This window comes from Struthio camelus, chromosome Z, assembly GCF_040807025.1.
Source record: "Struthio camelus isolate bStrCam1 chromosome Z, bStrCam1.hap1, whole genome shotgun sequence".
Lineage (NCBI taxonomy): Eukaryota > Metazoa > Chordata > Aves > Struthioniformes > Struthionidae > Struthio > Struthio camelus.
The window spans coordinates 1,685,769-1,710,574 of record NC_090982.1 but is presented as its reverse complement, the minus strand read 5'-3'; positions in this window follow the sequence as shown (position 1 = coordinate 1,710,574).

Genomic DNA, 24,806 nt, shown 5'->3' with positions numbered 1-24,806 from the left:
CCACGGCCGTGCAGCACCGGCACCTCCATTGTGAGTGCGGCGCGGGGCCATTGTGAGGCGCCCTGGGTTGCCCGGAGACGTGGGGCGGGGGGGAAGGGCTGGCCCCCCCGCAGGCCGTGGCCCCGGCAGTGCCCCGCGGCTCTGCGGCCTGCAGGCCGTGCCCGGCTCACCCGGCGGAAGCGCCCCTCTTGTGGCGCCAGCAGTTGCGCCGTGCCCTCAGTGCCGTGCCGCCTCTTGCCCGGCCAGATGCTGCCAAGCGAGCAGCACAGGGCCTGGCCCTCCTTGTGCCACCTTTGCCCCACTGACTCCAGCGGGGCTGCCTGCTCTGTCCCAGGTGGGGAGAGACTGGGCAAGAGCAGCTGTGTGGCTCCAGCTGGGAAAGGCTTGCCAGCGTGGCGCAGCGCCCCATCCCAGTCCTCGCGGTGCCTTGGAGAGGCGCCTGAGCGCAATGACCGCTGCCCTCTGGTGCTCCCGCTAGCCTTTCAGAGCGGGCAGCTCCTCGCTGTGCCTATGGGACGGTGGAGGCGATACGCAGACTGGGCCCGAGGGAGGGTTTTTGCGGCAAAGGAAGGCGTGGGCCCTGCGGCAGCAGGGAGAGCCCTGCCGTGGGGGCGCCCGCTCCAGCCCCCCTGCCCGCTTTGGGAGAGCGCGCGTCGGCTTTGGCCTCCTCCCTCCACCCGGCGCCACCCCCCGCCGCCCCCACCCCTCCGCCCAACTACTACCGCCGAGCCCAAGGCCCATCTGCACACGCCAAGCCCAAGCGCTGCCCACCCGTGCCGGGGCAGCCAGGGCAGGGCACGAAGGGCATCAGAGAGCTGCGCTGCGAGACGCGCCGCACTAGGGGGACGGCAGGGGCGTTCGGGCAACGGCCATGTGGCTGGCAGAGGGCCTGTGAGACGCCTGCGGGCAGGCCCTGGGCCCCTCTCACTGCACTGGCCTGAAGCCCGACGCCAATCGCCAAAGCGGCACCCTTAGGCCGGGCCGCTGCTCTGGCCTTTGGCCTGCCACAATTGCTAAGGCAAATGCCACAGCTGTAAGGCCTTTTGCGAGCTCCTAGGCCAGCCCACAGCCTGATCCCTCAAGCGCCCTCGTGAGGGGCTCCTCCATGTCTTGTGTTCCGGCGGGCCGGGAAAGGGAGGGAGGGCGACAAATGTGTCGCCTAGGCGTTCCCGCCGAGCAAGAAGGGTGCTGTTACAGAAGGGAGCGAGAAAGGTTGCGTGAGGAAGTTTATCAGCAGCCGGAGGCGTGAGTGCTCGCAACGCTGCCATCCCAGGGATCTGGTGGGCCCCAGCTGATGGACCGAGAGTCGGGTCTTGAGCGGTGCACTTGGGGGCTGCTGTGGCTGCTTCGGTCCGAGGCGGCCTTCCTCGGCAGCTCTCCATGCCTCATCGCTTCCCGTGGGCGGTGGCTGCAGAGCGCGTGGTCAGGAGAGCCTGGGAAACCTGACGGCGTCCATGCGGGCTTCCTCGGGGCCTGGGACAAAGCAGAGGAAGGGAAGCGGTGAGAGAGGCCGGCGCGCCGGGCCTGCTGTGCGGCCTCGCCTCAGCCTGCCTTGTTCTTGGCAGGCCAGCTGCGAGGGGCCGTGGAGGGAAAGGAGCTGGCGCTGTGGCCCCCCGCCGCTGCGGCGTCGCTGTTGCTGGGAGGACGCGGTTGGCGAGGGGGAAGGCCGCGGGGGCAGCGGAGGGCTGGCCGAGGGCCGAGGGGTGTGCGAGGAAGGGCTGCGTCGTTGCAGCGCTGGCAAGGCAGAGGCCCTGCAGCTGGGGCTGCCTGAGGGGAGGCGCCTGAGGGATGGAGGCCTCAAGGGAGGCAGGCCGGAGCTGAAGGGCCTTGGCGTGCCGACGGCCTGCAGGGAGGGGGAGGCCTGTGCACGGGCAGCGAGGCAGAGCCCGCGGCTGGGGCTCGGGGGCCGAGGGGGCTGCACTGCCGCAAGGCACGCGGCTTCCCCAAGGGCTCCGCAAGGCGGTTGCGCGCGGGCTCTGCGGCTGGACGCAACTTACAGGCTGGCCTCCTGAAGCGCTGTGCGGCGCTTGGGCTGCCTGCCCACTCCCACCAGCGAGCCTGCCAAGGAGAAGGGACGCTGTTGAAAGGTGCTGCCGTGCTGAGCTTCGCCAGGCTGTGCTGCGCTGCCGTGGGCTGCCCTGGGGCAGACACCCTAGCCCCTGCCCTTGGCCGGGGGGGGCCCTTACGTGCCCACTGCTTCTGCTGGCCCTGCCTGGCGTGCGCAGCGCTCTTGGTGCCCGTGGCCCTTGCTTGTCCGCGGGCAAGGGAGGCAGCACTTCCTACCTGCTCTGCCTCGGTGCCTTCGGTGCGCACCAGGAAAACGGGCTGCGCGAGCCCCTGCACGAAGGCGGCGATCCTGCGGATGTGGCGGGGATGGGGGCTGTTGCGCAGCTCGGGGAGCCTCTCTGGCGGCTCGGGGAGCCTCTCTGGCGGCTGGGGCGTGTGCGTTTCGGCCCCGAGGACGTTGCGCGGCACTCTCTCCCGGTGGAAGATGCGGGAGAAGGTGTCAGGGCTGCGAGAGAGCAGAGAGCACCATGAGGTCCTGCAGGCGCCCGGCGGCCGCCTTGCTGAGGGCTGCCCTGGGCACAGCGCAGGGTGAGGCAGCCAGCGAGCCGCAGAGCAGCAGCGGGAGCCAGGGCTGGCGCCTTGCTGCCTGCTGGCTGCAAAGCTGGCCCCAGCGGGGCGGGCGCGTGCTGCCGGGGGCGTGCGGCTGGCGCTGGGGCAAGGCAGCGAGCCAGCAGCAAGGGGCTTTGCTGGGGGCCACATGGGGCAGTGTGGGGCCAGCGCAGCTGGGCCCAGCCGGCTCCCTCGGCGGTGGCCGGCCGGGCCGAGGACAGTGCGCAGCGGCGCCCGGCGCCCGAGCTCTGGCCAAGGCGGCTGCAGGCCGCTGCAGGGAGCCCCCAGTGGCCGAGCAGCCGTGGGCGGCCGTGGGCAGAGGGCCGGGCGGCTGAGGGAGGGCAGCGGCAGGGTCGCGCGCGCAGCCACGGCACTCACCCGTCCTGCGGAGCCGCCTTCCTCCTGCGCTGCCCGCCCAGCTCGAGCGTCTGGTAGTCGGGCGCACGCAGGAGAGGAGGCGCCGGGCGCCGAGCGAGGGTGCACGGCACGCGCCTCTCAGCGTCGGGCAGGGCCCGGGGCGGAGCCCGGGCTGCGCTGCCCGCAGCATGGCCTGGCCTCCGGGCATGCGCCATCCTGTCGGGGTGGCGAGGAGGTGCAGACTGGCAGGCGCCGTGGCCCACGGCCGTGCAGCACCGGCACCTCCATTGTGGGTGCGGCACGGGGCCATTGTGAGGCGCCCTGGGTTGCCCGGAGACGTGGGGCGGGGGGGAAGGGCTGGCCCCCCCGCAGGCCGTGGCCCCGGCAGTGCCCCGCGGCTCTGCGGCCTGCAGGCCGTGCCCGGCTCACCCGGCGGAAGCGCCCCTCTTGTGGCGCCAGCAGTTGCGCCGTGCCCTCAGTGCCGTGCCGCCTCTTGCCCGGCCAGATGCTGCCAAGCGAGCAGCACAGGGCCTGGCCCTCCTTGTGCCACCTTTGCCCCACTGACTCCAGCGGGGCTGCCTGCTCTGTCCCAGGTGGGGAGAGACTGGGCAAGAGCAGCTGTGTGGCTCCAGCTGGGAAAGGCTTGCCAGCGTGGCGCAGCGCCCCATCCCAGTCCTCGCGGTGCCTTGGAGAGGCGCCTGAGCGCAATGACCGCTGCCCTCTGGTGCTCCCGCTAGCCTTTCAGAGCGGGCAGCTCCTCGCTGTGCCTATGGGACGGTGGAGGCGATACGCAGACTGGGCCCGAGGGAGGGTTTTTGCGGCAAAGGAAGGCGTGGGCCCTGCGGCAGCAGGGAGAGCCCTGCCGTGGGGGCGCCCGCTCCAGCCCCCCTGCCCGCTTTGGGAGAGCGCGCGTCGGCTTTGGCCTCCTCCCTCCACCCGGCGCCACCCCCCGCCGCCCCCACCCCTCCGCCCAACTACTACCGCCGAGCCCAAGGCCCATCTGCACACGCCAAGCCCAAGCGCTGCCCACCCGTGCCGGGGCAGCCAGGGCAGGGCACGAAGGGCATCAGAGAGCTGCGCTGCGAGACGCGCCGCACTAGGGGGACGGCAGGGGCGTTCGGGCAACGGCCATGTGGCTGGCAGAGGGCCTGTGAGACGCCTGCGGGCAGGCCCTGGGCCCCTCTCACTGCACTGGCCTGAAGCCCGACGCCAATCGCCAAAGCGGCACCCTTAGGCCGGGCCCCTGCTCTGGCCTTTGGCCTGCCACAATTGCTAAGGCAAATGCCACAGCTGTAAGGCCTTTTGCGAGCTCCTAGGCCAGCCCACAGCCTGATCCCTCAAGCGCCCTCGTGAGGGACTCCTCCATGTCTTGTGTTCCGGCGGGCCGGGAAAGGGAGGGAGGGCGACAAATGTGTCGCCTAGGCGTTCCCGCCGAGCAAGGAAGGGTGTGCTGTTTACAGAAGGAGCGAGAAAGGGTTGCGTGAGGAAGTTTTATCAGCAAGCCGGAGGCGTGAGTGCCCCCCCCCCCCCCCGGATCTGGTGGGCCCCAGCTGATGGACCGAGAGTCGGGTCTTGAGCGGTGCACTTGGGGGCTGCTGTGGCTGCTTCGGTCCGAGGCGGCCTTCCTCGGCAGCTCTCCATGCCTCATCGCTTCCCGTGGGCGGTGGCTGCAGAGCGCGTGGTCAGGAGAGCCTGGGAAACCTGACGGCGTCCATGCGGGCTTCCTCGGGGCCTGGGACAAAGCAGAGGAAGGGAAGCGGTGAGAGAGGCCGGCGCGCCGGGCCTGCTGTGCGGCCTCGCCTCAGCCTGCCTTGTTCTTGGCAGGCCAGCTGCGAGGGGCCGTGGAGGGAAAGGAGCTGGCGCTGTGGCCCCCCGCCGCTGCGGCGTCGCTGTTGCTGGGAGGACGCGGTTGGCGAGGGGGAAGGCCGCGGGGGCAGCGGAGGGCTGGCCGAGGGCCGAGGGGTGTGCGAGGAAGGGCTGCGTCGTTGCAGCGCTGGCAAGGCAGAGGCCCTGCAGCTGGGGCTGCCTGAGGGGAGGCGCCTGAGGGATGGAGGCCTCGAGGGAGGCAGGCCGGAGCTGAAGGGCCTTGGCGTGCCGACGGCCTGCAGGGAGGGGGAGGCCTGTGCACGGGCAGCGAGGCAGAGCCCGCGGCTGGGGCTCGGGGGCCGAGGGGGCTGCACTGCCGCAAGGCACGCGGCTTCCCCAAGGGCTCCGCAAGGCGGTTGCGCGCGGGCTCTGCGGCTGGACGCAACTTACAGGCTGGCCTCCTGAAGCGCTGTGCGGCGCTTGGGCTGCCTGCCCACTCCCACCAGCGAGCCTGCCAAGGAGAAGGGACGCTGTTGAAAGGTGCTGCCGTGCTGAGCTTCGCCAGGCTGTGCTGCGCTGCCGTGGGCTGCCCTGGGGCAGACACCCTAGCCCCTGCCCTTGGCCGGGGGGGGCCCTTACGTGCCCACTGCTTCTGCTGGCCCTGCCTGGCGTGCGCAGCGCTCTTGGTGCCCGTGGCCCTTGCTTGTCCGCGGGCAAGGGAGGCAGCACTTCCTACCTGCTCTGCCTCGGTGCCTTCGGTGCGCACCAGGAAAACGGGCTGCGCGAGCCCCTGCACGAAGGCGGCGATCCTGCGGATGTGGCGGGGATGGGGGCTGTTGCGCAGCTCGGGGAGCCTCTCTGGCGGCTCGGGGAGCCTCTCTGGCGGCTGGGGCGTGTGCGTTTCGGCCCCGAGGACGTTGCGCGGCACTCTCTCCCGGTGGAAGATGCGGGAGAAGGTGTCAGGGCTGCGAGAGAGCAGAGAGCACCATGAGGTCCTGCAGGCGCCCGGCGGCCGCCTTGCTGAGGGCTGCCCTGGGCACAGCGCAGGGCGAGGCAGCCAGCGAGCCGCAGAGCAGCAGCGGGAGCCAGGGCTGGCGCCTTGCTGCCTGCTGGCTGCAAAGCTGGCCCCAGCGGGGCGGGCGCGTGCTGCCGGGGGCGTGCGGCTGGCGCTGGGGCAAGGCAGCGAGCCAGCAGCAAGGGGCTTTGCTGGGGGCCACATGGGGCAGTGTGGGGCCAGCGCAGCTGGGCCCAGCCGGCTCCCTCGGCGGTGGCCGGCCGGGCCGAGGCCAGTGCGCAGCGGCGCCCGGCGCCCGAGCTCTGGCCAAGGCGGCTGCAGGCCGCTGCAGGGAGCCCCCAGTGGCCGAGCAGCCGTGGGCGGCCGTGGGCAGAGGGCCGGGCGGCTGAGGGAGGGCAGCGGCAGGGTCGCGCGCGCAGCCACGGCACTCACCCGTCCTGCGGAGCCGCCTTCCTCCTGCGCTGCCCGCCCAGCTCGAGCGTCTGGTAGTCGGGCGCACGCAGGAGAGGAGGCGCCGGGCGCCGAGCGAGGGTGCACGGCACGCGCCTCTCAGCGTCGGGCAGGGCCCGGGGCGGAGCCCGGGCTGCGCTGCCCGCAGCATGGCCTGGCCTCCGGGCATGCGCCATCCTGTCGGGGTGGCGAGGAGGTGCAGACTGGCAGGCGCCGTGGCCCACGGCCGTGCAGCATCGGCACCTCCATTGTGAGTGCGGCGCGGGGCCATTGTGAGGCGCCCTGGGTTGCCCGGAGACGTGGGGCGGGGGGGAAGGGCTGGCCCCCCCGCAGGCCGTGGCCCCGGCAGTGCCCCGCGGCTCTGCGGCCTGCAGGCCGTGCCCGGCTCACCCGGCGGAAGCGCCCCTCTTGTGGCGCCAGCAGTTGCGCCGTGCCCTCAGTGCCGTGCCGCCTCTTGCCCGGCCAGATGCTGCCAAGCGAGCAGCACAGGGCCTGGCCCTCCTTGTGCCACCTTTGCCCCACTGACTCCAGCGGGGCTGCCTGCTCTGTCCCAGGTGGGGAGAGACTGGGCAAGAGCAGCTGTGTGGCTCCAGCTGGGAAAGGCTTGCCAGCGTGGCGCAGCGCCCCATCCCAGTCCTCGCGGTGCCTTGGAGAGGCGCCTGAGCGCAATGACCGCTGCCCTCTGGTGCTCCCGCTAGCCTTTCAGAGCGGGCAGCTCCTCGCTGTGCCTATGGGACGGTGGAGGCGATACGCAGACTGGGCCCGAGGGAGGGTTTTTGCGGCAAAGGAAGGCGTGGGCCCTGCGGCAGCAGGGAGAGCCCTGCCGTGGGGGCGCCCGCTCCAGCCCCCCTGCCCGCTTTGGGAGAGCGTGCGTCGGCTTTGGCCTCCTCCCTCCACCTGGCGCCACCCCCCGCCGCCCCCACCCCTCCGCCCAACTACTACCGCCGAGCCCAAGGCCCATCTGCACACGCCAAGCCCAAGCGCTGCCCACCCGTGCCGGGGCAGCCAGGGCAGGGCACGAAGGGCATCAGAGAGCTGCGCTGCGAGACGCGCCGCACTAGGGGGACGGCAGGGGCGTTCGGGCAACGGCCATGTGGCTGGCAGAGGGCCTGTGAGACGCCTGCGGGCAGGCCCTGGGCCTCTCTCACTGCACTGGCCTGAAGCCCGACGCCAATCGCCAAAGCGGCACCCTTAGGCCGGGCCCCTGCTCTGGCCTTTGGCCTGCCACAATTGCTAAGGCAAATGCCACAGCTGTAAGGCCTTTTGCGAGCTCCTAGGCCAGCCCACAGCCTGATCCCTCAAGCGCCCTCGTGAGGGACTCCTCCATGTCTTGTGTTCCGGCGGGCCGGGAAAGGGAGGGAGGGCGACAAATGTGTCGCCTAGGCGTTCCCGCCGAGCAAGAAGGGTGCTGTTACAGAAGGGAGCGAGAAAGGTTGCGTGAGGAAGTTTATCAGCAGCTGGAGGCGTGAGTGCTCGCAACGCTGCCATCCCAGGGATCTGGTGGGCCCCAGCTGATGGACCGAGAGTCGGGTCTTGAGCGGTGCACTTGGGGGCTGCTGTGGCTGCTTCGGTCCGAGGCGGCCTTCCTCGGCAGCTCTCCATGCCTCATCGCTTCCCGTGGGCGGTGGCTGCAGAGCGCGTGGTCAGGAGAGCCTGGGAAACCTGACGGCGTCCATGCGGGCTTCCTCGGGGCCTGGGACAAAGCAGAGGAAGGGAAGCGGTGAGAGAGGCCGGCGCGCCGGGCCTGCTGTGCGGCCTCGCCTCAGCCTGCCTTGTTCTTGGCAGGCCAGCTGCGAGGGGCCGTGGAGGGAAAGGAGCTGGCGCTGTGGCCCCCCGCCGCTGCGGCGTCGCTGTTGCTGGGAGGACGCGGTTGGCGAGGGGGAAGGCCGCGGGGGCAGCGGAGGGCTGGCCGAGGGCCGAGGGGTGTGCGAGGAAGGGCTGCGTCGTTGCAGCGCTGGCAAGGCAGAGGCCCTGCAGCTGGGGCTGCCTGAGGGGAGGCGCCTGAGGGATGGAGGCCTCGAGGGAGGCAGGCCGGAGCTGAAGGGCCTTGGCGTGCCGACGGCCTGCAGGGAGGGGGTGGCCTGTGCACGGGCAGCGAGGCAGAGCCCGCGGCTGGGGCTCGGGGGCCGAGGGGGCTGCACTGCCGCAAGGCACGCGGCTTCCCCAAGGGCTCCGCAAGGCGGTTGCGCGCGGGCTCTGCGGCTGGACGCAACTTACAGGCTGGCCTCCTGAAGCGCTGTGCGGCGCTTGGGCTGCCTGCCCACTCCCACCAGCGAGCCTGCCAAGGAGAAGGGACGCTGTTGAAAGGTGCTGCCGTGCTGAGCTTCGCCAGGCTGTGCTGCGCTGCCGTGAGCTGCCCTGGGGCAGACACCCTAGCCCCTGCCCTTGGCCGGGGGGGGCCCTTACGTGCCCACTGCTTCTGCTGGCCCTGCCTGGCGTGCGCAGCGCTCTTGGTGCCCGTGGCCCTTGCTTGTCCGCGGGCAAGGGAGGCAGCACTTCCTACCTGCTCTGCCTCGGTGCCTTCGGTGCGCACCAGGAAAACGGGCTGCGCGAGCCCCTGCACGAAGGCGGCGATCCTGCGGATGTGGCGGGGATGGGGGCTGTTGCGCAGCTCGGGGAGCCTCTCTGGCGGCTTGGGGAGCCTCTCTGGCGGCTGGGGCGTGTGCGTTTCGGCCCCGAGGACGTTGCGCGGCACTCTCTCCCGGTGGAAGATGCGGGAGAAGGTGTCAGGGCTGCGAGAGAGCAGAGAGCACCATGAGGTCCTGCAGGCGCCCGGCGGCCGCCTTGCTGAGGGCTGCCCTGGGCACAGCGCAGGGCGAGGCAGCCAGCGAGCCGCAGAGCAGCAGCGGGAGCCAGGGCTGGCGCCTTGCTGCCTGCTGGCTGCAAAGCTGGCCCCAGCGGGGCGGGCGCGTGCTGCCGGGGGCGTGCGGCTGGCGCTGGGGCAAGGCAGCGAGCCAGCAGCAAGGGGCTTTGCTGGGGGCCACATGGGGCAGTGTGGGGCCAGCGCAGCTGGGCCCAGCCGGCTCCCTCGGCGGTGGCCGGCCGGGCCGAGGACAGTGCGCAGCGGCGCCTGGCGCCCGAGCTCTGGCCAAGGCGGCTGCAGGCCGCTGCAGGGAGCCCCCAGTGGCCGAGCAGCCGTGGGCGGCCGTGGGCAGAGGGCCGGGCGGCTGAGGGAGGGCAGCGGCAGGGTCGCGCGCGCAGCCACGGCACTCACCCGTCCTGCGGAGCCGCCTTCCTCCTGCGCTGCCCGCCCAGCTCGAGCGTCTGGTAGTCGGGCGCACGCAGGAGAGGAGGCGCCGGGCGCCGAGCGAGGGTGCACGGCACGCGCCTCTCAGCGTCGGGCAGGGCCCGGGGCGGAGCCCGGGCTGCGCTGCCCGCAGCATGGCCTGGCCTCCGGGCATGCGCCATCCTGTCGGGGTGGCGAGGAGGTGCAGACTGGCAGGCGCCGTGGCCCACGGCCGTGCAGCACCGGCACCTCCATTGTGAGTGCGGCGCGGGGCCATTGTGAGGCGCCCTGGGTTGCCCGGAGACGTGGGGCGGGGGGGAAGGGCTGGCCCCCCCGCAGGCCGTGGCCCCGGCAGTGCCCCGCGGCTCTGCGGCCTGCAGGCCGTGCCCGGCTCACCCGGCGGAAGCGCCCCTCTTGTGGCGCCAGCAGTTGCGCCGTGCCCTCAGTGCCGTGCCGCCTCTTGCCCGGCCAGATGCTGCCAAGCGAGCAGCACAGGGCCTGGCCCTCCTTGTGCCACCTTTGCCCCACTGACTCCAGCGGGGCTGCCTGCTCTGTCCCAGGTGGGGAGAGACTGGGCAAGAGCAGCTGTGTGGCTCCAGCTGGGAAAGGCTTGCCAGCGTGGCGCAGCGCCCCATCCCAGTCCTCGCGGTGCCTTGGAGAGGCGCCTGAGCGCAATGACCGCTGCCCTCTGGTGCTCCCGCTAGCCTTTCAGAGCGGGCAGCTCCTCGCTGTGCCCATGGGACGGTGGAGGCGATACGCAGACTGGGCCCGAGGGAGGGTTTTTGCGGCAAAGGAAGGCGTGGGCCCTGCGGCAGCAGGGAGAGCCCTGCCGTGGGGGCGCCCGCTCCAGCCCCCCTGCCCGCTTTGGGAGAGCGCGCGTCGGCTTTGGCCTCCTCCCTCCACCTGGCGCCACCCCCCGCCGCCCCCACCCCTCCGCCCAACTACTACCGCCGAGCCCAAGGCCCATCTGCACACGCCAAGCCCAAGCGCTGCCCACCCGTGCCGGGGCAGCCAGGGCAGGGCACGAAGGGCATCAGAGAGCTGCGCTGCGAGACGCGCCGCACTAGGGGGACGGCAGGGGCGTTCGGGCAACGGCCATGTGGCTGGCAGAGGGCCTGTGAGACGCCTGCGGGCAGGCCCTGGGCCCCTCTCACTGCACTGGCCTGAAGCCCGACGCCAATCGCCAAAGCGGCACCCTTAGGCCGGGCCCCTGCTCTGGCCTTTGGCCTGCCACAATTGCTAAGGCAAATGCCACAGCTGTAAGGCCTTTTGCGAGCTCCTAGGCCAGCCCACAGCCTGATCCCTCAAGCGCCCTCGTGAGGGACTCCTCCATGTCTTGTGTTCCGGCGGGCCGGGAAAGGGAGGGAGGGCGACAAATGTGTCGCCTAGGCGTTCCCGCCGAGCAAGAAGGGTGCTGTTACAGAAGGGAGCGAGAAAGGTTGCGTGAGGAAGTTTATCAGCAGCCGGAGGCGTGAGTGCTCGCAACGCTGCCATCCCAGGGATCTGGTGGGCCCCAGCTGATGGACCGAGAGTCGGGTCTTGAGCGGTGCACTTGGGGGCTGCTGTGGCTGCTTCGGTCCGAGGCGGCCTTCCTCGGCAGCTCTCCATGCCTCATCGCTTCCCGTGGGCGGTGGCTGCAGAGCGCGTGGTCAGGAGAGCCTGGGAAACCTGACGGCGTCCATGCGGGCTTCCTCGGGGCCTGGGACAAAGCAGAGGAAGGGAAGCGGTGAGAGAGGCCGGCGCGCCGGGCCTGCTGTGCGGCCTCGCCTCAGCCTGCCTTGTTCTTGGCAGGCCAGCTGCGAGGGGCCGTGGAGGGAAAGGAGCTGGCGCTGTGGCCCCCCGCCGCTGCGGCGTCGCTGTTGCTGGGAGGACGCGGTTGGCGAGGGGGAAGGCCGCGGGGGCAGCTGAGGGCTGGCCGAGGGCCGAGGGGTGTGCGAGGAAGGGCTGCGTCGTTGCAGCGCTGGCAAGGCAGAGGCCCTGCAGCTGGGGCTGCCTGAGGGGAGGCGCCTGAGGGATGGAGGCCTCGAGGGAGGCAGGCCGGAGCTGAAGGGCCTTGGCGTGCCGACGGCCTGCAGGGAGGGGGTGGCCTGTGCACGGGCAGCGAGGCAGAGCCCGCGGCTGGGGCTCGGGGGCCGAGGGGGCTGCACTGCCGCAAGGCACGCGGCTTCCCCAAGGGCTCCGCAAGGCGGTTGCGCGCGGGCTCTGCGGCTGGACGCAACTTACAGGCTGGCCTCCTGAAGCGCTGTGCGGCGCTTGGGCTGCCTGCCCACTCCCACCAGCGAGCCTGCCAAGGAGAAGGGACGCTGTTGAAAGGTGCTGCCATGCTGAGCTTCGCCAGGCTGTGCTGCGCTGCCGTGGGCTGCCCTGGGGCAGACACCCTAGCCCCTGCCCTTGGCCGGGGGGGGCCCTTACGTGCCCACTGCTTCTGCTGGCCCTGCCTGGCGTGCGCAGCGCTCTTGGTGCCCGTGGCCCTTGCTTGTCCGCGGGCAAGGGAGGCAGCACTTCCTACCTGCTCTGCCTCGGTGCCTTCGGTGCGCACCAGGAAAACGGGCTGCGCGAGCCCCTGCACGAAGGCGGCGATCCTGCGGATGTGGCGGGGATGGGGGCTGTTGCGCAGCTCGGGGAGCCTCTCTGGCGGCTCGGGGAGCCTCTCTGGCGGCTGGGGCGTGTGCGTTTCGGCCCCGAGGACGTTGCGCGGCACTCTCTCCCGGTGGAAGATGCGGGAGAAGGTGTCAGGGCTGCGAGAGAGCAGAGAGCACCATGAGGTCCTGCAGGCGCCCGGCGGCCGCCTTGCTGAGGGCTGCCCTGGGCACAGCGCAGGGCGAGGCAGCCAGCGAGCCGCAGAGCAGCAGCGGGAGCCAGGGCTGGCGCCTTGCTGCCTGCTGGCTGCAAAGCTGGCCCCAGCGGGGCGGGCGCGTGCTGCCGGGGGCGTGCGGCTGGCGCTGGGGCAAGGCAGCGAGCCAGCAGCAAGGGGCTTTGCTGGGGGCCACATGGGGCAGTGTGGGGCCAGCGCAGCTGGGCCCGGCCGGCTCCCTCGGCGGTGGCCGGCCGGGCCGAGGACAGTGCGCAGCGGCGCCCGGCGCCCGAGCTCTGGCCAAGGCGGCTGCAGGCCGCTGCAGGGAGCCCCCAGTGGCCGAGCAGCCGTGGGCGGCCGTGGGCAGAGGGCCGGGCGGCTGAGGGAGGGCAGCGGCAGGGTCGCGCGCGCAGCCACGGCACTCACCCGTCCTGCGGAGCCGCCTTCCTCCTGCGCTGCCCGCCCAGCTCGAGCGTCTGGTAGTCGGGCGCACGCAGGAGAGGAGGCGCCGGGCGCCGAGCGAGGGTGCACGGCACGCGCCTCTCAGCGTCGGGCAGGGCCCGGGGCGGAGCCCGGGCTGCGCTGCCCGCAGCATGGCCTGGCCTCCGGGCATGCGCCATCCTGTCGGGGTGGCGAGGAGGTGCAGACTGGCAGGCGCCGTGGCCCACGGCCGTGCAGCACTGGCACCTCCATTGTGAGTGCGGCGCGGGGCCATTGTGAGGCGCCCTGGGTTGCCCGGAGACGTGGGGCGGGGGGGAAGGGCTGGCCCCCCCGCAGGCCGTGGCCCCGGCAGTGCCCCGCGGCTCTGCGGCCTGCAGGCCGTGCCCGGCTCACCCGGCGGAAGCGCCCCTCTTGTGGCGCCAGCAGTTGCGCCGTGCCCTCAGTGCCGTGCCGCCTCTTGCCCGGCCAGATGCTGCCAAGCGAGCAGCACAGGGCCTGGCCCTCCTTGTGCCACCTTTGCCCCACTGACTCCAGCGGGGCTGCCTGCTCTGTCCCAGGTGGGGAGAGACTGGGCAAGAGCAGCTGTGTGGCTCCAGCTGGGAAAGGCTTGCCAGCGTGGCGCAGCGCCCCATCCCAGTCCTCGCGGTGCCTTGGAGAGGCGCCTGAGCGCAATGACCGCTGCCCTCTGGTGCTCCCGCTAGCCTTTCAGAGCGGGCAGCTCCTCGCTGTGCCCATGGGACGGTGGAGGCGATACGCAGACTGGGCCCGAGGGAGGGTTTTTGCGGCAAAGGAAGGCGTGGGCCCTGCGGCAGCAGGGAGAGCCCTGCCGTGGGGGCGCCCGCTCCAGCCCCCCTGCCCGCTTTGGGAGAGCGCGCGTCGGCTTTGGCCTCCTCCCTCCACCCGGCGCCACCCCCCGCCGCCCCCACCCCTCCACCCAACTACTACCGCCGAGCCCAAGGCCCATCTGCACACGCCAAGCCCAAGCGCTGCCCACCCGTGCCGGGGCAGCCAGGGCAGGGCACGAAGGGCATCAGAGAGCTGCGCTGCGAGACGCGCCGCACTAGGGGGACGGCAGGGGCGTTCGGGCAACGGCCATGTGGCTGGCAGAGGGCCTGTGAGACGCCTGCGGGCAGGCCCTGGGCCCCTCTCACTGCACTGGCCTGAAGCCCGACGCCAATCGCCAAAGCGGCACCCTTAGGCCGGGCCCCTGCTCTGGCCTTTGGCCTGCCACAATTGCTAAGGCAAATGCCACAGCTGTAAGGCCTTTTGCGAGCTCCTAGGCCAGCCCACAGCCTGATCCCTCAAGCGCCCTCGTGAGGGGCTCCTCCATGTCTTGTGTTCCGGCGGGCCGGGAAAGGGAGGGAGGGCGACAAATGTGTCGCCTAGGCGTTCCCGCCGAGCAAGAAGGGTGCTGTTACAGAAGGGAGCGAGAAAGGTTGCGTGAGGAAGTTTATCAGCAGCCGGAGGCGTGAGTGCTCGCAACGCTGCCATCCCAGGGATCTGGTGGGCCCCAGCTGATGGACCGAGAGTCGGGTCTTGAGCGGTGCACTTGGGGGCTGCTGTGGCTGCTTCGGTCCGAGGCGGCCTTCCTCGGCAGCTCTCCATGCCTCATCGCTTCCCGTGGGCGGTGGCTGCAGAGCGCGTGGTCAGGAGAGCCTGGGAAACCTGACGGCGTCCATGCGGGCTTCCTCGGGGCCTGGGACAAAGCAGAGGAAGGGAAGCGGTGAGAGAGGCCGGCGCGCCGGGCCTGCTGTGCGGCCTCGCCTCAGCCTGCCTTGTTCTTGGCAGGCCAGCTGCGAGGGGCCGTGGAGGGAAAGGAGCTGGCGCTGTGGCCCCCCGCCGCTGCGGCGTCGCTGTTGCTGGGAGGACGCGGTTGGCGAGGGGGAAGGCCGCGGGGGCAGCGGAGGGCTGGCCGAGGGCCGAGGGGTGTGCGAGGAAGGGCTGCGTCGTTGCAGCGCTGGCAAGGCAGAGGCCCTGCAGCTGGGGCTGCCTGAGGGGAGGCGCCTGAGGGATGGAGGCCTCGAGGGAGGCAGGCCGGAGCTGAAGGGCCTTGGCGTGCCGACGGCCTGCAGGGAGGGGGAGGCCTGTGCACGGGCAGCGAGGCAGAGCCCGCGGCTGGGGCTCGGGGGCCGAGGGGGCTGCACTGCCGCAAGGCACGCGGCTTCCCCAAGGGCTCCGCAAGGCGGTTGCGCGCGGGCTCTGCGGCTGGACGCAACTTACAGGCTGGCCTCCTGAAGCGCTGTGCGGCGCTTGGGCTGCCTGCCCACTCCCACCAGCGAGCCTGCCAAGGAGAAGGGACGCTGTTGAAAGGTGCTGCCGTGCTGAGCTTCGCCAGGCTGTGCTGCGCTGCCGTGGGCTGCCCTGGGGCAGACACCCTAGCCCCTGCCCTTGGCCGGGGGGGGCCCTTACGTGCCCACTGCTTCTGCTGGCCCTGCCTGGCGTGCGCAGCGCTCTTGGTGCCCGTGGCCCTTGCTTGTCCGCGGGCAAGGGAGGCAGCACTTCCTACCTGCTCTGCCTCGGTGCCTTCGGTGCGCACCAGGAAAACGGGCTGCGCGAGCCCCTGCACGAAGGCGGCGATCCTGCGGATGTGGCGGGGATGGGGGCTGTTGCGCAGCTCGGGGAGCCTCTCTGGCGGCTCGGGGAGCCTCTCTGGCGGCTGGGGCGTGTGCGTTTCGGCCCCGAGGACGTTGCGCGGCACTCTCTCCCGGTGGAAGATGCGGGAGAAGGTGTCAGGGCTGCGAGAGAGCAGAGAGCACCATGAGGTCCTGCAGGCGCCCGGCGGCCGCCTTGCTGAGGGCTGCCCTGGGCACAGCGCAGGGCGAGGCAGCCAGCGAGCCGCAGAGCAGCAGCGGGAGCCAGGGCTGGCGCCTTGCTGCCTGCTGGCTGCAAAGCTGGCCCCAGCGGGGCGGGCGCGTGCTGCCGGGGGCGTGCGGCTGGCGCTGGGGCAAGGCAGCGAGCCAGCAGCAAGGGGCTTTGCTGGGGGCCACATGGGGCAGTGTGGGGCCAGCGCAGCTGGGCCCAGCCGGCTCCCTCGGCGGTGGCCGGCCGGGCCGAGGACAGTGCGCAGCGGCGCCCGGCGCCCGAGCTCTGGCCAAGGCGGCTGCAGGCCGCTGCAGGGAGCCCCCAGTGGCCGAGCAGCCGTGGGCGGCCGTGGGCAGAGGGCCGGGCGGCTGAGGGAGGGCAGCGGCAGGGTCGCGCGCGCAGCCACGGCACTCACCCGTCCTGCGGAGCCGCCTTCCTCCTGCGCTGCCCGCCCAGCTCGAGCGTCTGGTAGTCGGGCGCACGCAGGAGAGGAGGCGCCGGGCGCCGAGCGAGGGTGCACGGCACGCGCCTCTCAGCGTCGGGCAGGGCCCGGGGCGGAGCCCGGGCTGCGCTGCCCGCAGCATGGCCTGGCCTCCGGGCATGCGCCATCCTGTCGGGGTGGCGAGGAGGTGCAGACTGGCAGGCGCCGTGGCCCACGGCCGTGCAGCACCGGCACCTCCATTGTGGGTGCGGCGCGGGGCCATTGTGAGGCGCCCTGGGTTGCCCGGAGACGTGGGGCGGGGGGGAAGGGCTGGCCCCCCCGCAGGCCGTGGCCCCGGCAGTGCCCCGCGGCTCTGCGGCCTGCAGGCCGTGCCCGGCTCACCCGGCGGAAGCGCCCCTCTTGTGGCGCCAGCAGTTGCGCCGTGCCCTCAGTGCCGTGCCGCCTCTTGCCCGGCCAGATGCTGCCAAGCGAGCAGCACAGGGCCTGGCCCTCCTTGTGCCACCTTTGCCCCACTGACTCCAGCGGGGCTGCCTGCTCTGTCCCAGGTGGGGAGAGACTGGGCAAGAGCAGCTGTGTGGCTCCAGCTGGGAAAGGCTTGCCAGCGTGGCGCAGCGCCCCATCCCAGTCCTCGCGGTGCCTTGGAGAGGCGCCTGAGCGCAATGACCGCTGCCCTCTGGTGCTCCCGCTAGCCTTTCAGAGCGGGCAGCTCCTCGCTGTGCCTATGGGACGGTGGAGGCGATACGCAGACTGGGCCCGAGGGAGGGTTTTTGCGGCAAAGGAAGGCGTGGGCCCTGCGGCAGCAGGGAGAGCCCTGCCGTGGGGGCGCCCGCTCCAGCCCCCCTGCCCGCTTTGGGAGAGCGCGCGTCGGCTTTGGCCTCCTCCCTCCACCCGGCGCCACCCCCCGCCGCCCCCACCCCTCCGCCCAACTACTACCGCCGAGCCCAAGGCCCATCTGCACACGCCAAGCCCAAGCGCTGCCCACCCGTGCCGGGGCAGCCAGGGCAGGGCACGAAGGGCATCAGAGAGCTGCGCTGCGAGACGCGCCGCACTAGGGGGACGGCAGGGGCGTTCGGGCAACGGCCATGTGGCTGGCAGAGGGCCTGTGAGACGCCTGCGGGCAGGCCCTGGGCCCCTCTCACTGCACTGGCCTGAAGCCCGACGCCAATCGCCAAAGCGGCACCCTTAGGCCGGGCCCCTGCTCTGGCCTTTGGCCTGCCACAATTGCTAAGGCAAATGCCACAGCTGTAAGGCCTTTTGCGAGCTCCTAGGCCAGCCCACAGCCTGATCCCTCAAGCGCCCTCGTGAGGGACTCCTCCATGTCTTGTGTTCCGGCGGGCCGGGAAAGGGAGGGAGGGCGACAAATGTGTCGCCTAGGCGTTCCCGCCGAGCAAGAAGGGTGCTGTTACAGAAGGGAGCGAGAAAGGTTGCGTGAGGAAGTTTATCAGCAGCCGGAGGCGTGAGTGCTCGCAACGCTGCCATCCCAGGGATCTGGTGGGCCCCAGCTGATGGACCGAGAGTCGGGTCTTGAGCGGTGCACTTGGGGGCTGCTGTGGCTGCTTCGGTCCGAGGCGGCCTTCCTCGGCAGCTCTCCATGCCTCATCGCTTCCCGTGGGCGGTGGCTGCAGAGCGCGTGGTCAGGAGAGCCTGGGAAACCTGACGGCGTCCATGCGGGCTTCCTCGGGGCCTGGGACAAAGCAGAGGAAGGGAAGCGGTGAGAGAGGCCGGCGCGCCAGGCCTGCTGTGCGGCCTCGCCTCAGCCTGCCTTGTTCTTGGCAGGCCAGCTGCGAGGGGCCGTGGAGGGAAAGGAGCTGGCGCTGTGGCCCCCCGCCGCTGCGGCGTCGCTGTTGCTGGGAGGACGCGGTTGGCGAGGGGGAAGGCCGCGGGGGCAGCGGAGGGCTGGCCGAGGGCCGAGGGGTGTGCGAGGAAGGGCTGCGTCGTTGCAGCGCTGGCAAGGCAGAGGCCCTGCAGCTGGGGCTGCCTGAGGGGAGGCGCCTGAGGGATGGAGGCCTCGAGGGAGGCAGGCCGGAGCTGAAGGGCCTTGGCGTGCCGACGGCCTGCAGGGAGGGGGAGGCCTGTGCACGGGCAGCGAGGCAGAGCCCGCGGCTGGGGCTCGGGGGCCGAGGGGGCTGCACTGCCGCAAGGCACGCGGCTTCCCCAAGGGCTCCGCAAGGCGGTTGCGCGCGGGCTCTGCGGCTGGACGCAACTTACAGGCTGGCCTCCTGAAGCGCTGTGCGGCGCTTGGGCTGCCTGCCCACTCCCACCAGCGAGCCTGCCAAGGAGAAGGGACGCTGTTGAAAGGTGCTGCCGTGCTGAGCTTCGCCAGGCTGTGCTGCGCTGCCGTGGGCTGCCCTGGGGCAGACACCCTAGCCCCTGCCCTTGGCCGGGGGGGGCCCTTACGTGCCCACTGCTTCTGCTGGCCCTGCCTGGCGTGCGCAGCGCTCTTGGTGCCCGTGGCCCTTGCTTGTCCGCGGGCAAGGGAGGCAGCACTTCCTACCTGCTCTGCCTCGGTGCCTTCGGTGCGCACCAGGAAAACGGGCTGCGCGAGCCCCTGCACGAAGGCGGCGATCCTGCGGATGTGGCGGGGATGGGGGCTGTTGCGCAGCTCGGGGAGCCTCTCTGGCGGCTCGGGGAGCCTCTCTGGCGGCTGGGGCGTGTGCGTTTCGGCCCCGAGGACGTTGCGCGGCACTCTCTCCCGGTGGAAGATGCGGGAGAAGGTGTCAGGGCTGCGAGAGAGCAGAGAGCACCATGAGGTCCTGCAGGCGCCCGGCGGCCGCCTTGCTGAGGGCTGCCCTGGGCACAGCGCAGGGCGAGGCAGCCAGCGAGCCGCAGAGCAGCAGCGGGAGCCAGGGCTGGCGCCTTGCTGCCTGCTGGCTGCAAAGCTGGCCCCAGCGGGGCGGGCGCGTGCTGCCGGGGGCGTGCGGCTGGCGCTGGGGCAAGGCAGCGAGCCAGCAGCAAGGGGCTTTGCTGGGGGCCACATGGGGCAGTGTGGGGCCAGCGCAGCTGGGCCCAGCCGGCTCCCTCGGCGGTGGCCGGCCGGGCCGAGGCCAGTGCGCAGCGGCGCCCGGCGCCCGAGCTCTGGCCAAGGCGGCTGCAGGCCGCTGCAGGGAGCCCCCAGTGGCCGAGCAGCCGTGGGCGGCCGTGGGCAGAGGGCTGGGCGGCTGAGGGAGGGCAGCGGCAGGGTCGCGCGCGCAGCCACGGCACTCACCCGTCCTGCGGAGCTGCCTTCCTCCTGCGCTGCCCGCCCAGCTCGAGCGTCTGGTAGTCGGGCGCACGCAGGAGAGGAGGCGCCGGGCGCCGAGCGAGGGTGCACGGCACGCGCCTCTCAGCGTCGGGCAGGGCCCGGGGCGGAGCCCGGGCTGCGCTGCCCGCAGCATGGCCTGGCCTCCGGGCATGCGCCATCCTGTCGGGGTGGCGAGGAGGTGCAGACTGGCAGGCGCCGTGGCCCACGGCCGTGCAGCACCGGCACCTCCATTGTGAGTGCGGCGCGGGGCCATTGTGAGGCGCCCTGGGTTGCCCGGAGACGTGGGGCGGGGGGGAAGGGCTGGCCCCTCCGCAGGCCGTGGCCCCAGCAGTGCCCCGCGGCTCTGCGGCCTGCAGGCCGTGCCCGGCTCACCCGGCGGAAGCGCCCCTCTTGTGGCGCCAGCAGTTGCGCCGTGCCCTCAGTGCCGTGCCGCCTCTTGCCCGGCCAGATGCTGCCAAGCGAGCAGCACAGGGCCTGGCCCTCCTTGTGCCACCTTTGCCCCACTGACTCCAGCGGGGCTGCCTGCTCTGTCCCAGGTGGGGAGAGACTGGGCAAGAGCAGCTGTGTGGCTCCAGCTGGGAAAGGCTTGCCAGCGTGGCGCAGCGCCCCATCCCAGTCCTCGCGGTGGCTTGGAGAGGCGCCTGAGCGCAATGACCGCTGCCCTCTGGTGCTCCCGCTAGCCTTTCAGAGCGGGCAGCTCCTCGCTGTGCCTATGGGACGGTGGAGGCGATACGCAGACTGGGCCCGAGGGAGGGTTTTTGCGGCAAAGGAAGGTGTGGGCCCTGCGGCAGCAGGGAGAGCCCTGCCGTGGGGGCGCCCGCTCCAGCCCCCCTGCCCGCTTTGGGAGAGCGCGCGTCGGCTTTGGCCTCCTCCCTCCACCCGGCGCCACCCCCCGCCGCCCCCACCCCTCCGCCCAACTACTACCGCCGAGCCCAAGGCCCATCTGCACACGCCAAGCCCAAGCGCTGCCCACCCGTGCCGGGGCAGCCAGGGCAGGGCACGAAGGGCATCAGAGAGCTGCGCTGCGAGACGCGCCGCACTAGGGGGACGGCAGGGGCGTTCGGGCAACGGCCATGTGGCTGGCAGAGGGCCTGTGAGACGCCTGCGGGCAGGCCCTGGGCCCCTCTCACTGCACTGGCCTGAAGCCCGACGCCAATCGCCAAAGCGGCACCCTTAGGCCGGGCCCCTGCTCTGGCCTTTGGCCTGCCACAATTGCTAAGGCAAATGCCACAGCTGTAAGGCCTTTTGCGAGCTCCTAGGCCAGCCCACAGCCTGATCCCTCAAGCGCCCTCGTGAGGGACTCCTCCATGTCTTGTGTTCCGGCGGGCCGGGAAAGGGAGGGAGGGCGACAAATGTGTCGCCTAGGCGTTCCCGCCGAGCAAGAAGGGTGCTGTTACAGAAGGGAGCGAGAAAGGTTGCGTGAGGAAGTTTATCAGCAGCCGGAGGCGTGAGTGCTCGCAACGCTGCCATCCCAGGGATCTGGTGGGCCCCAGCTGATGGACCGAGAGTCGGGTCTTGAGCGGTGCACTTGGGGGCTGCTGTGGCTGCTTCGGTCCGAGGCGGCCTTCCTCGGCAGCTCTCCATGCCTCATCGCTTCCCATGGGCGGTGGCTGCAGAGCGCGTGGTCAGGAGAGCCTGGGAAACCTGACGGCGTCCATGCGGGCTTCCTCGGGGCCTGGGACAAAGCAGAGGAAGGGAAGCGGTGAGAGAGGCCGGCGCGCCGGGCCTGCTGTGCGGCCTCGCCTCAGCCTGCCTTGTTCTTGGCAGGCCAGCTGCGAGGGGCCGTGGAGGGAAAGGAGCTGGCGCTGTGGCCCCCCGCCGCTGCGGCGTCGCTGTTGCTGGGAGGACGCGGTTGGCGAGGGGGAAGGCCGCGGGGGCAGCGGAGGGCTGGCCGAGGGCCGAGGGGTGTGCGAGGAAGGGCTGCGTCGTTGCAGCGCTGGCAAGGCAGAGGCCCTGCAGCTGGGGCTGCCTGAGGGGAGGCGCCTGAGGGATGGAGGCCTCGAGGGAGGCAGGCCGGAGCTGAAGGGCCTTGGCGTGCCGACGGCCTGCAGGGAGGGGGAGGCCTGTGCACGGGCAGCGAGGCAGAGCCCGCGGCTGGGGCTCGGGGGCCGAGGGGGCTGCACTGCCGCAAGGCACGCGGCTTCCCCAAGGGCTCCGCAAGGCGGTTGCGCGCGGGCTCTGCGGCTGGACGCAACTTACAGGCTGGCCTCCTGAAGCGCTGTGCGGCGCTTGGGCTGCCTGCCCACTCCCACCAGCGAGCCTGCCAAGGAGAAGGGACGCTGTTGAAAGGTGCTGCCGTGCTGAGCTTCGCCAGGCTGTGCTGCGCTGCCGTGGGCTGCCCTGGGGCAGACACCCTAGCCCCTGCCCTTGGCCGGGGGGGGCCCTTACGTGCCCACTGCTTCTGCTGGCCCTGCCTGGCGTGCGCAGCGCTCTTGGTGCCCGTGGCCCTTGCTTGTCCGCGGGCAAGGGAGGCAGCACTTCCTACCTGCTCTGCCTCGGTGCCTTCGGTGCGCACCAGGAAAACGGGCTGCGCGAGCCCCTGCACGAAGGCGGCGATCCTGCGGATGTGGCGGGGATGGGGGCTGTTGCGCAGCTCGGGGAGCCTCTCTGGCGGCTCGGGGAGCCTCTCTGGCGGCTGGGGCGTGTGCGTTTCGGCCCCGAGGACGTTGCGCGGCACTCTCTCCCGGTGGAAGATGCGGGAGAAGGTGTCAGGGCTGCGAGAGAGCAGAGAGCACCATGAGGTCCTGCAGGCGCCCGGCGGCCGCCTTGCTGAGGGCTGCCCTGGGCACAGCGCAGGGCGAGGCAGCCAGCGAGCCGCAGAGCAGCAGCGGGAGCCAGGGCTGGCGCCTTGCTGCCTGCTGGCTGCAAAGCTGGCCCCAGCGGGGCGGGCGCGTGCTGCCGGGGGCGTGCGGCTGGCGCTGGGGCAAGGCAGCGAGCCAGCAGCAAGGGGCTTTGCTGGGGGCCACATGGGGCAGTGTGGGGCCAGCGCAGCTGGGCCCAGCCGGCTCCCTCGGCGGTGGCCGGCCGGGCCGAGGACAGTGCGCAGCGGCGCCCGGCGCCCGAGCTCTGGCCAAGGCGGCTGCAGGCCGCTGCAGGGAGCCCCCAGTGGCCGAGCAGCCGTGGGCGGCCGTGGGCAGAGGGCCGGGCGGCTGAGGGAGGGCAGCGGCAGGGTCGCGCGCGCAGCCACGGCACTCACCCGTCCTGCGGAGCCGCCTTCCTCCTGCGCTGCCCGCCCAGCTCGAGCGTCTGGTAGTCGGGCGCACGCAGGAGAGGAGGCGCCGGGCGCCGAGCGAGGGTGCACGGCACGCGCCTCTCAGCGTCGGGCAGGGCCCGGGGCGGAGCCCGGGCTGCGCTGCCCGCAGCATGGCCTGGCCTCCGGGCATGCGCCATCCTGTCGGGGTGGCGAGGAGGTGCAGACTGGCAGGCGCCGTGGCCCACGGCCGTGCAGCACCGGCACCTCCATTGTGAGTGCGGCGCGGGGCCATTGTGAGGCGCCCTGGGTTGCCCGGAGACGTGGGGCGGGGGGGAAGGGCTGGCCCCCCCGCAGGCCGTGGCCCCGGCAGTGCCCCGCGGCTCTGCGGCCTGCAGGCCGTGCCCGGCTCACCCGGCGGAAGCGCCCCTCTTGTGGCGCCAGCAGTTGCGCCGTGCCCTCAGTGCCGTGCCGCCTCTTGCCCGGCCAGATGCTGCCAAGCGAGCAGCACAGGGCCTGGCCCTCCTTGTGCCACCTTTGCCCCACTGACTCCAGCGGGGCTGCCTGCTCTGTCCCAGGTGGGGAGAGACTGGGCAAGAGCAGCTGTGTGGCTCCAGCTGGGAAAGGCTTGCCAGCGTGGCGCAGCGCCCCATCCCAGTCCTCGCGGTGCCTTGGAGAGGCGCCTGAGCGCAATGACCGCTGCCCTCTGGTGCTCCCGCTAGCCTTTCAGAGCGGGCAGCTCCTCGCTGTGCCTATGGGACGGTGGAGGCGATACGCAGACTGGGCCCGAGGGAGGGTTTTTGCGGCAAAGGAAGGCGTGGGCCCTGCGGCAGCAGGGAGAGCCCTGCCGTGGGGGCGCCCGCTCCAGCCCCCCTGCCCGCTTTGGGAGAGCGCGCGTCGGCTTTGGCCTCCTCCCTCCTCCTGGCGCCACCCCCCGCCGCCCCCACCCCTCCGCCCAACTACTACCGCCGAGCCCAAGGCCCATCTGCACACGCCAAGCCCAAGCGCTGCCCACCCGTGCCGGGGCAGCCAGGGCAGGGCACGAAGGGCATCAGAGAGCTGCGCTGCGAGACGCACCGCACTAGGGGGACGGCAGGGGCGTTCGGGCAACGGCCATGTGGCTGGCAGAGGGCCTGTGAGACGCCTGCGGGCAGGCCCTGGGCCTCTCTCACTGCACTGGCCTGAAGCCCGACGCCAATCGCCAAAGCGGCACCCTTAGGCCGGGCCCCTGCTCTGGCCTTTGGCCTGCCACAATTGCTAAGGCAAATGCCACAGCTGTAAGGCCTTTTGCGAGCTCCTAGGCCAGCCCACAGCCTGATCCCTCAAGCGCCCTCGTGAGGGACTCCTCCATGTCTTGTGTTCCGGCGGGCCGGGAAAGGGAGGGAGGGCGACAAATGTGTCGCCTAGGCGTTCCCGCCGAGCAAGAAGGGTGCTGTTACAGAAGGGAGCGAGAAAGGTTGCGTGAGGAAGTTTATCAGCAGCCGGAGGCGTGAGTGCTCGCAACGCTGCCATCCCAGGGATCTGGTGGGCCCCAGCTGATGGACCGAGAGTCGGGTCTTGAGCGGTGCACTTGGGGGCTGCTGTGGCTGCTTCGGTCCGAGGCGGCCTTCCTCGGCAGCTCTCCATGCCTCATCGCTTCCCGTGGGCGGTGGCTGCAGAGCGCGTGGTCAGGAGAGCCTGGGAAACCTGACGGCGTCCATGCGGGCTTCCTCGGGGCCTGGGACAAAGCAGAGGAAGGGAAGCGGTGAGAGAGGCCGGCGCGCCGGGCCTGCTGTGCGGCCTCGCCTCAGCCTGCCTTGTTCTTGGCAGGCCAGCTGCGAGGGGCCGTGGAGGGAAAGGAGCTGGCGCTGTGGCCCCCCGCCGCTGCGGCGTCGCTGTTGCTGGGAGGACGCGGTTGGCGAGGGGGAAGGCCGCGGGGGCAGCGGAGGGCTGGCCGAGGGCCGAGGGGTGTGCGAGGAAGGGCTGCGTCGTTGCAGCGCTGGCAAGGCAGAGGCCCTGCAGCTGGGGCTGCCTGAGGGGAGGCGCCTGAGGGATGGAGGCCTTGAGGGAGGCAGGCCGGAGCTGAAGGGCCTTGGCGTGCCGACGGCCTGCAGGGAGGGGGTGGCCTGTGCACGGGCAGCGAGGCAGAGCCCGCGGCTGGGGCTCGGGGGCCGAAGGGGCTGCACTGCCGCAAGGCACGCGGCTTCCCCAAGGGCTCCGCAAGGCGGTTGCGCGCGGGCTCTGCGGCTGGACGCAACTTACAGGCTGGCCTCCTGAAGCGCTGTGCGGCGCTTGGGCTGCCTGCCCACTCCCACCAGCGAGCCTGCCAAGGAGAAGGGACGCTGTTGAAAGGTGCTGCCATGCTGAGCTTCGCCAGGCTGTGCTGCGCTGCCGTGGGCTGCCCTGGGGCAGACACCCTAGCCCCTGCCCTTGGCCGGGGGGGGCCC